This window comes from Dromiciops gliroides, chromosome 2, assembly GCF_019393635.1.
Source record: "Dromiciops gliroides isolate mDroGli1 chromosome 2, mDroGli1.pri, whole genome shotgun sequence".
NCBI classification, from domain to species: domain Eukaryota; kingdom Metazoa; phylum Chordata; class Mammalia; order Microbiotheria; family Microbiotheriidae; genus Dromiciops; species Dromiciops gliroides.
Window position 1 is genome coordinate 179,455,121 of NC_057862.1, and position 15,415 is coordinate 179,470,535.

General features: G+C 39.7%; 1 non-coding gene across 1 annotated transcript; it reads right to left on the reverse strand.

Moving 5' to 3' along the window:
- Window positions 1-1,151: 1,151 nt before the first annotated feature.
- Window positions 1,152-1,223, reverse strand: TRNAP-AGG. Its single transcript has one exon. It is a non-coding gene; the product is annotated as a tRNA-Pro (tRNA).
- Window positions 1,224-15,415: the final 14,192 nt, after the last annotated feature.

Here is a 15,415-nt window from a genome sequence, read left to right on the forward strand (position 1 = left end):
CACTTATTAGGAGTCAGTATTCTAATAGGGGCTTTGAGCCGGAGTCAGGCCTTGGAAATGAAAGAGGAGACTGTGAATAGGGCAGGGAAAAAAAAAATTAGAAATGCTATGTAGAACTTCACAAATGTGTGTGTATGGAGGGAGTTTACTCATGCACATATAAACCTCTCCCAAACCATTTATCCTACCTCCTTCTTTCTCAAAGAGGAGCAATGACATCAGAAAGGTGAAGTCTTGACTTGCAAGTGAATAGGATTTAAGAGAGGCAAGGTGGGGCAGCTAGGTGGTGCAGTGGATAAAGCACCGGCCCTGAATTCAGGAGGACCTAAGTTCAAATCTGCCTCAGACACTTGACACTTACCAGCTGTGTGACCCTGTGCAAGTCATTTAAACCTCATTGCCCTGCAAAGAGAGAGAGAGAGAGAGGCAGGCCTGTGCTATCCACTGCACCACCTAGCTTGCACAATATACTATGCCTCGATATACTACAATAGTGACCACCGGAAACATTAGTGACTTGGAAGGCCAAAAAAATAAATAAATGGTCACTTCTGGAGACAATGGCTTTGTATAAGTATTGTACAGGGTGTAGTATTGTACAGAACACACAGCTATTAAAATTCAAAACTGCACTGAGACGTTTAGGACATCCTGTACTATCTATCTTTGGTCTCCTGGTGTTTACAGCAAAGAATGGAACCTATAATATATCAAATAAGTACTTTTTTTTCAAACTCAGGGAAACTAGTTGTATGGTTTTCTGCTAAATTTCCTAGGAGAGAACAGGGACGGATTTTATTTTTGCTTTTTGTATCCTGAGAACCTGGCATGGTGAATTGACTATACTAAGCGTCCTTATGCATGTAAACTAAAATTCAATGAATAAGGGCATTTTGCTGCTTGGGTCATATATGTTAAGTATTGTAGAGTACAAGTTTTCTTTATCTGTTGTGCACACAGCACTGTTGGTTTAAAAAAAATCCAATGAATACATGTAGATGTTTTACATCAATAATTTAAGAGTAAAATTATCTTGAAAAGGATTTTTTCTTCTTTTTTCTCGTATGGGAAGTTGAGAAAAATATAGGAGCTTTGTGTCTTCCACTACTGATCGCGAAACAGAAGTCCTTTCCAGAGGTTTTGTAAAAACAGGGCTCGTCCGGGATTTGAACCCGGGACCTCTCGCACCCTAAGCGAGAATCATACCCCTAGACCAACGAGCCACGGTTGAGAAGCTGTTGAGATATTTTAAGTTCAGACAGAAGTTTTTGGCCACGTCAAACTTTTCCTAATTTAAGGAATATTTTATAATAGTTGAGGATTGGGAGCCACCTACTGGACAAAATTAATCTCTGAGATTTCGTGCAAAGCAATCAAACTCAGAAACTTTTAGTGTTCATAAACTTTCCAAATTGTGATTTCCTGCTTCCCATTCCCGCTTGTTTGCTTTTGTCTTCAAATTTTGGAGCGGGATAAAGATGCAAATGGATTATGCCTGGAAAAATCCAAAAGAGTGACAATTGGGGTGGGAGGAAAGGTCCTTAGGTATAACCAGTGACAGAGACGATATTGGGAAGAGAAGGGAGTGTGACACAGTGTTTGGGGGCCTTTAAGAACAAAGCATTTTTGGAAGTGATTTTTGGCCTAAAGGCCAGAGAATTGGAAGACTAAGATTACATGTTCGGGTTCTAAATTTGGGGTCTTATACTTCACTATGGGAAGGAGACTTCGGTTCTCGGTGCCCTCGAATTGCATCATCTTTAATCTGTTCCTCTTTTATCCTCAATCCGACTGGAGCCAGAATCTATCCCAGACTTTCACTGGCTCTGAAATGAGGAAGAGACTACTTCCTCCTGAGCCACTTTCTCCACTCCCCAAACTCTCCACTCCTCACCTGCTATCTGTGCCCTTTGTTTGCTCTGCTCTTTCAGTAACAGGAAATTCTGAATTCTGTCTACTCTCCAACATGAACTCTTTCAACCAATCCCACTTATCCCTATATGAAAGCTACTATACAGTTGTGAATGCCAAACAAAACGAGATAGAAGCCTAATCCAAACAACAACAACAACAACAACAACAACAACAACAACAACAACAAACCATGCGTGCAAAGAACTAAACTATCGTCCTTTAGGTTATACTGTGGCAGAGGGATTCAAGACGCTTGATCGAAGCGTCCAGCCTGCTTGAGAGCTTGGACTTGAATACTATCCTGTTAAGGTTTAGAGCCCATCCATACCCTTCGAGACTCCTTGGGATTTTATCAATTATTACAACTGCTGTGGGGAAATAGGTGGGGGGTTAGGGGTAGGAGTTGGGGGTAGGGGTTTGGGCTTCTTAGGAATTCCTCTTTAAAGAATTACACACTCTTGCACACAAATTCAATAGAATAAGATAATAGTTTATTTAGGGGCTGGGGAAGGGAAACCAAGAGAGAAATCCTTGGACTTCTCATGGGGAGAAGACATGGCACAGAGCTTGGCTCTGAGATACCAATCTCCTCGAGCAGGAGACAGGCAGATATTTTTACAGAGGACTGGTGGGGGTGATCATCTGACTGTGGAAAGTTCCTTTTTGGAGGGATGACCATCCCCCACTGGTGGTGGCTGGGGGAGTTGGGTGTGAGGTGGCTTTGGATCTCTCAAGCCATCTCTCTCCTCCTCCCACCACAAAGGCAGCAGCCACACTGAATCTTATCTCCCCAGGGGTGGGGGAGACTGGAATGAAAGGTGATGGTCCTGGAGCTAGCTCAGTCCTGATCAGGTTCCACTTATCTCTTTAGGTGTATCTGTCCTTTGGTTTAATTTCTCAAGGAGAAGGTTCTTTGATGTACCCCAGAGAACTTCTAGGGTGGCCTGAGCCCATAACACAACTAACCTCTCCTCTCCTCTATGTGGTTTGGAATTCCCACAGCATTCTGAAAGGCTGTGCCAAGTGGAGCTCAAGCACCTATCACCAAATCGGAAAGTAAAGACTTTTCAAGCTTATCAAAAAAGATGCCAGACCCTCTGTAAATAAAGCAGAACAAGGGGGTGGCTAGGTGGCGCAGTGGATAAAGCACCGGACCGGTATTCAGGAGTTCCTGAGTTCAAATCTGGCCTCAGACACTTGACACTTGTTGGCTGTGTGACCCTGGACAAGTCACTTAACCCCCATTGCCCTGCCAAAAAAAAGCAGAACACTTTGATCATGAGGGGTCCCAGCAACCTATTAAACTATCTAATAGGGCTTGTAGAAACTGTACTCTCACACTGATGAAATGAGGATATTTTAAAATGACTAGGCTCAAGAATTATGGGATCTATAATCCTCGCAGTCAGCTTAAAGTTTTCATGCAGTGTATTTGGTGGGTTTCTGGAAGGGGACGGAGGATGGCGCTGGTGGAGAATGTTTAGACCATCACTAATGTAGAACCATATATAGTCTAGTCACAGCAACCATTCACTTAGAACTGTTTCAGAATTTGGAGCTTAGAACATAGTGTGATGGGCCTAGATCAGTTTAAGGATATTTTTTCCTGTGAAAAACAAAGGACTAGAAAGGATATCAGAGGCCTGATAGTTAAACATCATTTTACTAATGAGGAAAAAGAGGCACAGGGAGGTAAAGTGATTTATCCAAGGTCACACATGTAATGCATATCAGAGGTGGGACTCCACAACCAGTGACCTCTCCTCTGGCCCACTCTGCTTCCCCAAAAATGGTAGACTGGAAATTGTATCAAACCGAGAATCAATTTGACTCTGGTATTCATTCAGTAGCAATGTGATGTTGGATAAGTCATTTGACCACCCCAGCCACCATCATCAGTATCTTCATCTTTAAAATAAGGTAGTTGTGCTAGATAATCTCTATGGCCTCCATCTATCTCTAAAGGTCCAAAAACTGAACTGATGGCATTAGTTGAGTCAACAAAGAATTAGGTGTTAGCAGAATTAGGTATTGGCAGAGAGAAGGCAAGTGAAGATTAGGGGGTAAAGAGTCCATCTTATTCATTTTGTGGCAGTGGAAGAACTTCTTAACATATATACAGGGTAGAAAATTGGGGGATATTACTGGGATATACTCATGATGTATTTGTTAAGATCCATGAGGATCAGAACATTTCTTAAATGAATAATTGGGGGAGGCTAGATGACACCAGAAGGACCATTTGAAAATTGTTTTTTGTCCTGGTAGTAAAGTGTGTAGTTGAATATGTGCACCAGATTGAGGGTAGGGGTGCATATATGAAAAATAGAGGCAAATGAAGTATCAAGATATATAGCTATCTGGCCTTATCATTGGGGTACCTTTAGGAAAGGTAGAAGTGGTAGTATGGTTGGGATGCACAAACAAGGTTAGAAAAATGGTAGAATTGGTATGATGAAGAACTGTGAATGACTTGGCAATTCTCAGCAATACAATGGTCTAAAACAATTCCAAAGGACTCACCATTAAAAATGCTATAGATTCCCAGAGAAAGAGCTGATGGAATCTGAATGCAGGTCAAAGTGTAATACTTGTTGCTTTCTTTCTTGGGGGAGGGGGGGTGTCTGTGTTTTCTTTTACAAAATGACTAATATGGAAATATGATTTTCATGCTTGCAAATGTATAACCAGTATCAAATGACTTACTCTCTCAGGGAGGGAATAGGAGAGGGAGGAAAGAAGAGAATTTGGAATTCAATTTTTTTTTAATGAATCTTAAAGGGGCAGCTAGGTGGCGCACTGGATAGAGCACCGGCCCTGGATTCAGGACTACCTGAGTTCAAATATGACCTCAGACACTTGACACTTACTAGCTGTGTGACCCTGGGCAAGTCACTTAACCCTCATTGTCCTGCAAAACAACAACAACAACAACAACAAAAACTAAAATGAATCTTAAAATTATTTTTATATGTATTGGGAAAATAAAATATTATTAAAAAAGAAAAAAATGGTAGAATTGGATTTTGGAAGCATGGAGAGGGTGGGCAAAGGAATGGTTCCTTATAAGGATTCTCTCAGGAAGAAGAGTCTCATACTCATCCAAGAGAATTTGAATTGGTCAAAAGGTGATGACTAGGATAGACCCAGGAATGAGGATGGATATGTTCTCTCTGTATTATAGAAAATATATATATAGGAAGCTATTATCCATCACCTAAGTCAGGGCATTTTAGCCTGAGGTTCAAAGATCCCAGGACCTGGGATAGATTTCAGGGAGTCCATGAACTTGGATGAGAAGAAAAATACATCTTTAGTTCAATATAACTCCTTTCCTTTCTTATCCTATGTATTTTATTATTTGCATTTAAAAACAACCAAAGGGGCAACTAGGTGACGCAGTGGATAGAGCACCAGCCCTGGAGTCAGGAGGATCTGAGTTCAAATCCAGCCTCAGACATTTGACACTTACTAGCTGTGTGACCCTGGGCAAATCACTTAATCCCAATTGCCTCACAAAAAAACCAAAAAACAAAAAACCCAACCCAAAGAATAGTTTGAGATCACCTGATCTAAGTGGAGCTAAGTGGAGCAGCTCTACTGGACTTCAAATGAGGAGCTCTCTCCACCATGGTATGAAATTTTGCTATTTCCTCTTTTGGGGACACTAATACTGGCAGGGCAAGGGGATGATAGTCACATCTCCTTTGTAAAGAGAATCTAGATGCAGTTGTTCTTTTGGGAAAAGGGAAAGTGTTTATTTCAGGGCTTTACCACAAGGTCTACCATTTTATTTCTCATTTCAATTAGCAAATGAAATATGTAATCTGTATGTTCCTTTAGGTAACACAAAGTTGGGAAGGACATAAGAATCTTTTCTAAACTAATTTTTATTAATGTCTTCTGTTTCTTACATCATCATGGTTATCCCAAGGATCTCTCCCTCTCTCCTTCCTGAAGAATCTTCCCATATAACAAATATTATTTTAAGAGAAGGGGGGAAATCAGCACAATTGAGTGATTCCTTAAAGAAGTACAAAAAATCTGGGCCAGGTATAATAGTTGTGGACTTCCCACCTCTGTGAAGGTATAGGTTGGGGGTGTCCTCTCATATATCTTTTTTGTGTGTGGGGGGCAATGGGGGTTAAGTGACTTGCCCAGGGTCACACAGCTAGGAAGTGTCAAGTCTCTGAGGCTGGATTTGAACTCAGGAACTCCTGAATCCAGGGCCGGTGCTTTATCCACTGTGCCATCTAGCTGCCCCTCATATATAAATATATATCTTCATTCAAGTGCTATTTGATCTTTTTAATTTTGTCACATTCTTTTTTTTTTTTTTAGTGAGGCAATTGGGGTTAAGTGACTTGCCCAGGGTCACACAGCTAGTAAGTGTTAAGTGTCTGAAGCTGGATTTGAACCCAGGCACTCCTGACTCCAGGGCCCGTGCTCTATCCACTGCACCACCTAGCTGCCCCCACATTCATTTTTTATTTTTTCAGTGTGTGGTTATTATTTCCACTTATATTGTTTTAGTTATTGTGTGTATTGTTTTCTTATCTCTGCTTACTTCACTGTGTACAAATTCATATAAATCTTTTCATCATCTCTGTATTTATGACACACACAATTCCTTACAGCACAGCAATATTCAATTATATTCATGTGCCACAGTTTGTTTAACCATTCCCTAGTTTATAGGAATTGACTTTGTTTCCAATTATTTGCTATCATAAAAAAGTGCTGCTGTATATATTATGGGGACTTTCTTCTTACCAATGGCTTCTTTGGATAGAAGTTCAGTAATAGAATCTCTAGTTCAAAGGATATGGATATTTGGGGGGTTTTATTTGTATAACTCCAAATTTAAAAGATAAGAATCTCAATAGGAATGGTAGCACAAGCCATTTTGATAAATTTATTAAGTGAGTTATGATTATCTTAACATTTCAAGTGTGTCAAAGAGGCAGATTGGAGTACTTCCATGGAACTGAAGTTTGCATAGGTTTCCATGGAGATCAGATCCATAAGAAGTGCTCTAATTCAACTCCTCTCCCCACCTTAACACTTGTGTAAACCCTAGATTAAACAAACTAGAACCCAAGCAGGGAAAAGAAAGCTAGGAATAGGAGCCATGTAAAGAACCCAGATTGGTAGTGGTTTGCTTACCCTCCTTACCATATCTTGAAATTGTACTTCTGTAGCTACTCCAACCTCACCTCTTAGAAGCAAGTAGTTATACTTAATTTTCCCAACTACCTTTCCAATGCCCAGATAAGAGTAGGTGTTTATATACTGAAGAAATACCTGATACTTGACTCTACTGTTACGTAAATATTCTTGAGAAAATATAAATCTTTGCCCTTCTTCCATATCCTCTCTATTTTTTGACTCCTCACCAAGTTGTGGAAGCCTTCAGAGTGAGGGAGTATTATATCACCTCCACTACCATTACTTATGGAGCAAGAGATATATGAAACTATTAGGACAATACCCTAGAAATTTTGGCCAGAAGTGCTATTAACAGTGTACATAGGGACAGCTAGGTGGCACAGTGGATAGAGCACTGGCCCTGGAGTCAGGAGTACCTGAGTTCAAATCCAGCCTCAGACACTTAACCCTTACTAGCTGTGTGACACTGGGCAAATCACTTAACCCCAATTGCCTCACTAATGTTAAGGGCTAAAATTCTAGCTAGTCTGTCTAAAATATCTAATGAGTGGTCGCCAATAAATTATAAGCTTTAGCAAGAGTTAGACTTTTAAGCATTTATTAAGGAGAATAAGAATTTGGTAAAGAGAGAGAGAAAGGCCTAGATTTCTATCTATTAAAGGGAGAGCACATTTCTAGCTCCCTTCTCCGCCAGAGTCCAGAGGAAAGAGCCCGAGACTGAGCGCCAGTCTCTTCCTTCCTCCTCCCACTAGCCCCCGTCACTTCCTGACTCCTGGTCTTGCCCTCAAAGACCTTCCCTTCATGGGCAGAACTCCTCTACAGTAAGTATCCAGCAGGTGGCGTTATTCCAATCGTTACACTAAAAAACAAAAAAACAAAAAAAAAAACAAAAAAACCCACAGTGCCCATAAAGTTGAAAGCGGTTATGTTTCAGTAGTACAGGGACAGAGCTCCAGTGGACAGAGTCCTAGGCCATTAGGATACCAGCTCCTGAAAATACACTTACTATATAATCATTGTTTTAGTCTGTGACTTAGAAATTTGTTATTTTTGTTACTTGGTCAAAACATATGACTTCATTTGTGTAGAGGGATGACAAGCATGAAAAGTCTCTCATCCAATGCAAATGGCTTGTCCTTTGTAATTTGTAATCTTAGGTAGTTGTCTGGGACAATAAAAGTTTAAGTGGCTTACCCATAGTTACACAGGCAGTGTGTGTCAGAGACTGGATTTGAATCTTGGTCTTCTTGTCTACAAGATCAGCCTTCTCTTCCTTATATCAAAGTATCAATCTTTAGAATTATATACACTTTTTTATCTTGAGTATATGAAAATAACTTTCATAAGATGAAGACATTCTGAATTCCATAAGTATAACAGGAAAGTAATTAATTTTTTCAGTATTGAAACTTGTGCAAGGAAGAACTAAGGAGTGCACTGTCTTCCCTTTCCAAATGATTATCCTCCTTTTCTTCTTATTTTTAACTTCATAGTAGACAATTATTGTATATGAACATCACTATCATATAACTGAATTGTTAGTCTAACACACATGCACCCACTTGAATCTTCAAACCATAGTAATCATTTGCAGCTTTGTTGATCAATTATAAACAGGTAAACCCAAGTAATTGCTTTAATGGAGGCAATAAGAATGGATATTACCAAAAAAACCCTTCAAGTGAATAATTCCTCATTTAGTTATAATAGATATTGAATTAATATTTACATTAAACATGAAATGATTCATATCAAACACACTTTAAAAAATTATTTTCAGTTCTGAATTTTCCTCTTCTTCCCTCCCGCTTCCACAGAGAAGGCAAGGGGAAAAAAATTACAAATATGTGTAGTCATGCAAAACAAATGCTCTCATTAGCTATATCAAAAAGAATGAAAAGAAGGAAGGAAGAATGGAAGGAAAGAAGGAGGAGGGGAAGAAAGGAAGAGAATGAAAAAAAAGAAAAAGAAAAATATATACTCTTCCCACTTCAGCACTGGGTAATAAGTAAAGTCAAACTAAGAATTTAAGATGAGTTATGGGGCAGAGAGAAGGAAGAGTCAATGAAGTACTCAGAATGCAGGCCATCCTGAGGAGACCTCAGGGTCATCATGGGAAATCAACACTCCAAATGGGTAATTTATTTAAAAAGAAAGCTGATGGCACATTAGTTGCACTCATATTATACATCCTGTAGTGGAGATAATAGCAATGATGTGTTGACCAGCATAGGGAAGAGCCAGAGTTGAAGAACTCCTTCACTACCAGCAAGGGTACCATGCAGTAAGCTGGGAGGAAGGGCCCAAGGGCCATTCTCTTCCTGTTTAGGACCTATGGCCCCAAGAGATGGGTTTAGAGCTTTGGTCTGTTTTATTTGTCTTTTTCAGTTCTACCTTAGAGCCCAGAATTCCTTGCAATCAGGCCAGCAGGTAATCTCTGGAAAGCCATTCCTGAGATGCAAGATGATCTAGGGAGTGGGGAGGGGAGGGAAAGTGGAGAACACACTTTGGACTTAGAACTGAGCTCAACTGGGAACCTAATCCCTTTCCCCAGCCCAAAGTTTGGGAGGGATTATAGCCCCAAGGTATTAGCAAGAGGGGAAATGTTTGTATTATCTGTTTATGCTATTGAAGTATATATTACTTTGTAAAAGTTAATCTAAGATTTTAAATTTTAAAAAGAATTTAAACAGAACTGGGGATCTTAGAACCCCCAAATTAACTTTAAATTTTAGATACTCTAGTTTGCAAGATCCTAGAAAAACTGGCAAATCTATTTGGGGGGGGGGGTGAGGCAATTGGGGTTAAATGACTTTCCCAGGGTCACACAGCTAGTAAGTGTTAAGTGTCTGAGTCTGGATTTGAACTCAGGTCCTCCTAAATCCAGGGCCAGTGCTCTATCCACTGTACCACCTAGCTGCCCCTGGCAAATCTATTTTTAAGGATATTGATTTCCCAGTACATATTTCCTTACAAGTCAATTTCATTGATGTATCCTGGCAAACTTTACATTTGTTGATTCCTTAAGTGTTGAGATTCTTTAGATACTATTGCTGAATTCTGCATAAGTATTGATATTAAGTTTAACGTGAAAAGTGTGGCATCTATAGCACCAGAATGCCCTGCCTAATTGACAAATAATAATCATCATCATCATTCCTCCTCCTCCTTCTTCCCTAATGATCCCTATCCTTAGAATTCATGAATTGTTGACTTTCTTTGCTATTTTTCTAACTGGGGATACTTGATTTTTTGTCCTGTTGAGTGAGTTTTTAACTCTTTATGGATTAATTTTAGAGTGGGAGGAATCTATTGAATTTGGGGTGTCCTTTGGAATAACCCAGAGGAAAGTTGTCTGGAACTTTATAAGTACTGCCTGTGGTACAGGGACTCTTAGAGAATTTTTGACTTGTCCCTATGGAGAAAGGGACATGAAAATTTTACCCAAATCCCAGTTGGATGACTTGGAATTAAGGAAGCATACACCCAGGATTATTTATCTGAGAGAGGAATGATGCCAAATTGAACTCAGGGCCTAAGTTCATGGGGGTAGAACTCCATGTGGTTTGGAAAACTCATTATGGATCAGGTTCCTGTCTAAGACAGGAAGTCAAATTTCTTTGCTTTTTTTTTTTTAATCTTTTGCTGATTTTTTTTTTAATCTTTTGTTGGTTAAGAAAGGTAATTTGAGCAACAAGGAAGACACTTGTTGAATACTAAGCAAGCAATAATCCTCAGTGAACTATATAAAATATTCCTTGTTTGTTGAATCTGTAAAACTTTGTATTTGGGATAATTGTGATTTTCATCCATACATGTGGGACTTTATATGATCATGCAACATTCACTGTTTTCAACATTCATTTTTCTAAGACTTTCAGTTGGCTAATTTGAGATTCATATACAGAAATGTGCTGAAGCCACCTCAAACTGGCTTGGGAGAGCCAGTGGGTAAATTTTCAATGTGAGCATTTACACTTCAGAAATTGTTAACCAGTATAAATCAGCACTTGATTTATCGTTTTGTTGATGTCTAGACTTGAGAAAATAATGAAAAAAAATGCCAATAAAGCAAATCAAATTTACACTTATATATCATCCATAATTTTTTTTTCTCAGAAAGCTGGATGTTAAATATTGACCAGAACCCTCCTAACTGTATGGCACTGGGAAATCAAAGGAAAAGACATTGCTTTTGCCTCCACCATGACTACAAAGGACTGTTTCTAATTGAGTACATGGACAGTGTGTTCAAAAAGCACCCCCACCTATTTTCCAGGGCTGGCAAATTTCTCAAATGGGGAGAGTATCTAATGAGAGCTTGGCACATGCCCAGACTACCAAAAATGGAGATACTCAAGTAGGGGATTCTTGAGACCTACTCCTGAGAAACAGGACTGACACAGGTGTGGACATTCTGTATTGGCTTGCCATGTGATTAGGAGTAGCTTCCTTCCATTGATTGCATAATCACAATTGTTTTATATCAATGTGACTCAAGCACTCTTTCTGGTGGCTGTTTCTAGGATAGAAGGACTCATTCACTTACATCAGGGGTACCATGCAGTAAGCTAGAGGGGAAGGACCTTAAGACCACCTTCTGCCCCTCTTGAGATCTGTGGCCCCAAGAAATGGGCTTGCACTTTTGACCTCTTTTGTTTATCCTTTTCAGTTGGTTTTTTGTTTGTTTGTTTGTTTGTTTGTTTGTTTTGGCAGGGCAATGGGGATTAAGTAACTTGCCCAGGGTCACACAGCTAGTAAGTGTCAAGTGTCTGAGGCTGGATTTGAACTCAGGTTTTCCTGAATCCAGGGCCAGCGCTTTAACCACTGTGCCATCTAGCTGCCCCCATCCTTTTCAGTTTTAAGTATGGAAAATGGAGTTCTCAACCCAGGAGCTCAAGCCATAGGGACCTTGGAGCCCAGGACTCTAGGCTACATGTTTCAACCAGTCCAACAGGGAATCCCTGAGAAACCAGGGTGCTGGGATGCAAGCCCAGAAGCAGCTTTGGACTTGGAACTTAAGGGGACTAATGCTATGTGGTAATGAGTTAAACTGGAAACCTTGCCCTCTTCAAAGACTGAGGTCATATGTAGGAAATTTAGAGGGGAGAAAATGTTTATGTGTTTGTTCTTGCTACATCTTTGAAGTAAATATTCTTTTATAAAAGATGTGATGATGGTGGTATTGATGATTTATTGAGAGAAGGTACCATTTGCCATTTTCCTTAGGATTTCTTTCTAATAAACAAGAACAATGGGCTTGAGAAGGAACTTTTGAAAGCAAGGTGCAGTGGATAGAGTGCCAGGCCTGGAGTCAGGAAGACTGATCCTTCTGATTTCAAATCTGGCTTCAGACACTTACTGGCTGTTTCCTCATCTGTAAAAATGAGCTAGAGAAGGAAATGGCAAACCACTCCAGTATCTTTGCGAAGAAAACCTCAAATGGTAGGGCAGCTAGGTGGTGAAGTGAATAAAGCATAAGCCCTGGATGCAGGAGGACCTGAGTTCAAATCCAGCCTCAGACACTTGACACTTACTAGCTGTGTGATCCTGGGCAAGTCACTTAACCCTCATTGCCCCACACACACAAAAAAAAAGAAAACCCCAAATGGGATCGTGAATAGTCAGACACCACTGAAATGACTATACCACCACCACAACAATAATGCCTGCTAACTAATTTTAGAGATGAGGAAAACTGAGGTCAAAGGAGCTTAAGTGATTTGCATTAAAGCACTAAAGAGAAGGGGACTTGCTTAGATGAAAGGTAACTGTAGATCTAATGGATGTTTTCTACCCCTCTTGAAGAACTACTGTGAAGAAAGTGCATGACCAACCTTAAAACACTTTGTAAATGTTAGTCATTATTATGGTTGTCAATGTTGTTGCTATTGTTATTATGTACCTCGCCAAGCCTCATCTTTGAAATGAGAGATTTGATAGATATCTCTACTTGGAAACATTTTGCATGACTGCTCATATATAGCTTGAATTCTTCTGGTCGGGGGGAGGGAGGGAGAGAATTCAGAACACAAATTTTTTTTAATTGATGTCAAAATTTGTATTTTACATGTAATTTAGGAAAATAAAATTCTAGATATCTCTAAAGTGCCTTTTCACACAAACATTATGTGAGTCAAAATGGTGGACTGGAAAGAACACTGGACTGAGTCTCACAGGACCTGTTTTGGAATCACCAAAGTACTACTTGCTATGTACATGACCTTGAGCAAACCACTTCCATTTTAGTCTCCATTTTCTTCATCTATAAAAGGAGGCATTGGGGCCAATTAATCTCTAAAGTTCTTGTCAGGTCTCAACGCCTACAATCCTATAAATCTGAGTGTTCATATGCCATATCAGCAGATTGTGGAGTGGGATGGGGGAAGAGGAAGTAGTGAGAGGGGACCCAGGCATATAATCTTGTTAGAACAGAATGATCCAAATAATGGATCAAGGGATTATCACTTCCCACAAGAGGCAGCTAGGTAGTTCAGTGGACAGACTGCTGGGCCTAGACTCAACAATAACTAAGTTCAAATTCTGCCTCAGATATTTATTATATGTATGACCCTAGGGAAGTCACAACCTCTGTCTGCCTCAGTTTCCTCAACTGTAAAATACAGATAATAAGAGCATCCATGTTGTGAAGATCAATTGATAATATTTGTAAGGCACTTAACGTGCTATATGCACAACACATAGCAAATGTTTAATACATGTTTTTCCCCTCCTCACCTACCATAGTAAATAGATTGTCCTTCATTATTAGCCTTTGAGCAGTTGCCACTGTTTGTCATCTAAAGCTACATAAGTCACCACTGAAAGTCATTCAGTACACAAGATGGTTGAAGCAGCCCTTACAGTTCTGCTAAGGAGAATAGTCAAAATCAATGCTCTGGTGTTTGGTGACAGGAGCTTGGGATTAAGCCTTACTACCAGTCCTCAGTAGTGTTGGGTTCCACCCCCAGTTCCGCAGGTACATGAAGTATGTGACTCCCTCCCTGTATGGTCAATCTGGAAGGCTAGAATTGTAGGGCCTATTGTTGAGTTTTCTGGAGAGCCTCCAGTCACCTTAGCTTTTTGTAGGCTATAAGAGTGGATTTAATGAGAGATCCAGAGAGGCCTGGGTAAGAGACTCAAATAATCCTCTGAAATTATACTAGAAACATTGATGTTAGACTGACCCTAGGCTTAGCCTAATCGTACATCAACTGGGGTATTTCCCTCACTCACAGTAAGGGAATCTGTCAATGAGTAAAACAAATCCCTCCAAAGAGATCATAAAAAAGGGAAAAGGACCCACATGTACAAAAATATTTATAGCTGCTCTTTTTGTGGTGGCAAGGAATTGGAAATTGAGGGGTTGTCCATCAATTGGGGAATGGCTGAACAAGTTGTGGTGTATGAATGTAATGGAATTCTATTGTGCTGTAAGAAACAATGAGCAGAAGTTCAGAGAAACCTGGAAAGACTTATATGAACTGATGATGAGTGAGATGAACTGAACCAGAAGAACATTATACATAGTATCATCAACATTGTGTGTTGATCTACTGTGATGGACTAGATTCTTCTCACCAATGCAATGGTACAGAAGAGTTCCAGGGGACCCATGATGGAAGGGGATCTCCAAATCCAGAAAAAAAGAGAAAAAAAAGAACTGTGGAGTAGAGATGCTGATTGAACCATACTATTTCTTTTGCTTTTGGTGCTGTTGTTTTTCTGTTTTGAGGTTTTTCCTCATTGCTCTGATTCTTCTCTTATAATATTACTAATGCAGAAATATGTTTAATGTTATTATGTATATATAAAACTTATATCAGATTACCTGCTGTCTAGGGGAGAGGGGAGGAAGGGGAGAGAGGGAGGAAAATCTGAAATTGGAAAGCTTGTATAAACAAATGTTGAGAACTATTTTTACATGTAACTGGAAAAAAATAAAATACTTTTAAAAATAAATAAATGAATAAAACAAACCTCCTTCAAGGTGTCCTACACTCAAACAAGCAGGTAGCTGGTTTCCAGTTATAAATTTGTGCTTGGAACATCCACACTGCTTCTGGAGTCTTCAGAGCTGATTATTGTCAGGACTTAGAAAACTCACTGGAAAGTTTATCATGAGCTCCCTGATAAACATAGACCCAAGATCTTCAGCAGAATATTGAGGTTCTATTGCTTTTACAATATATGATTCTGACTCACTAAAGCAATTCCCAGGCTTGGGAGGAGGGAAAAAGGAAATTCAGTCTGGTAGTTTAATCTTATCTTAATTTAGATTGAAACTGATGGAGTCGGGGCAGTTAGGTGGCACAGTGGATAAAGCACCGGC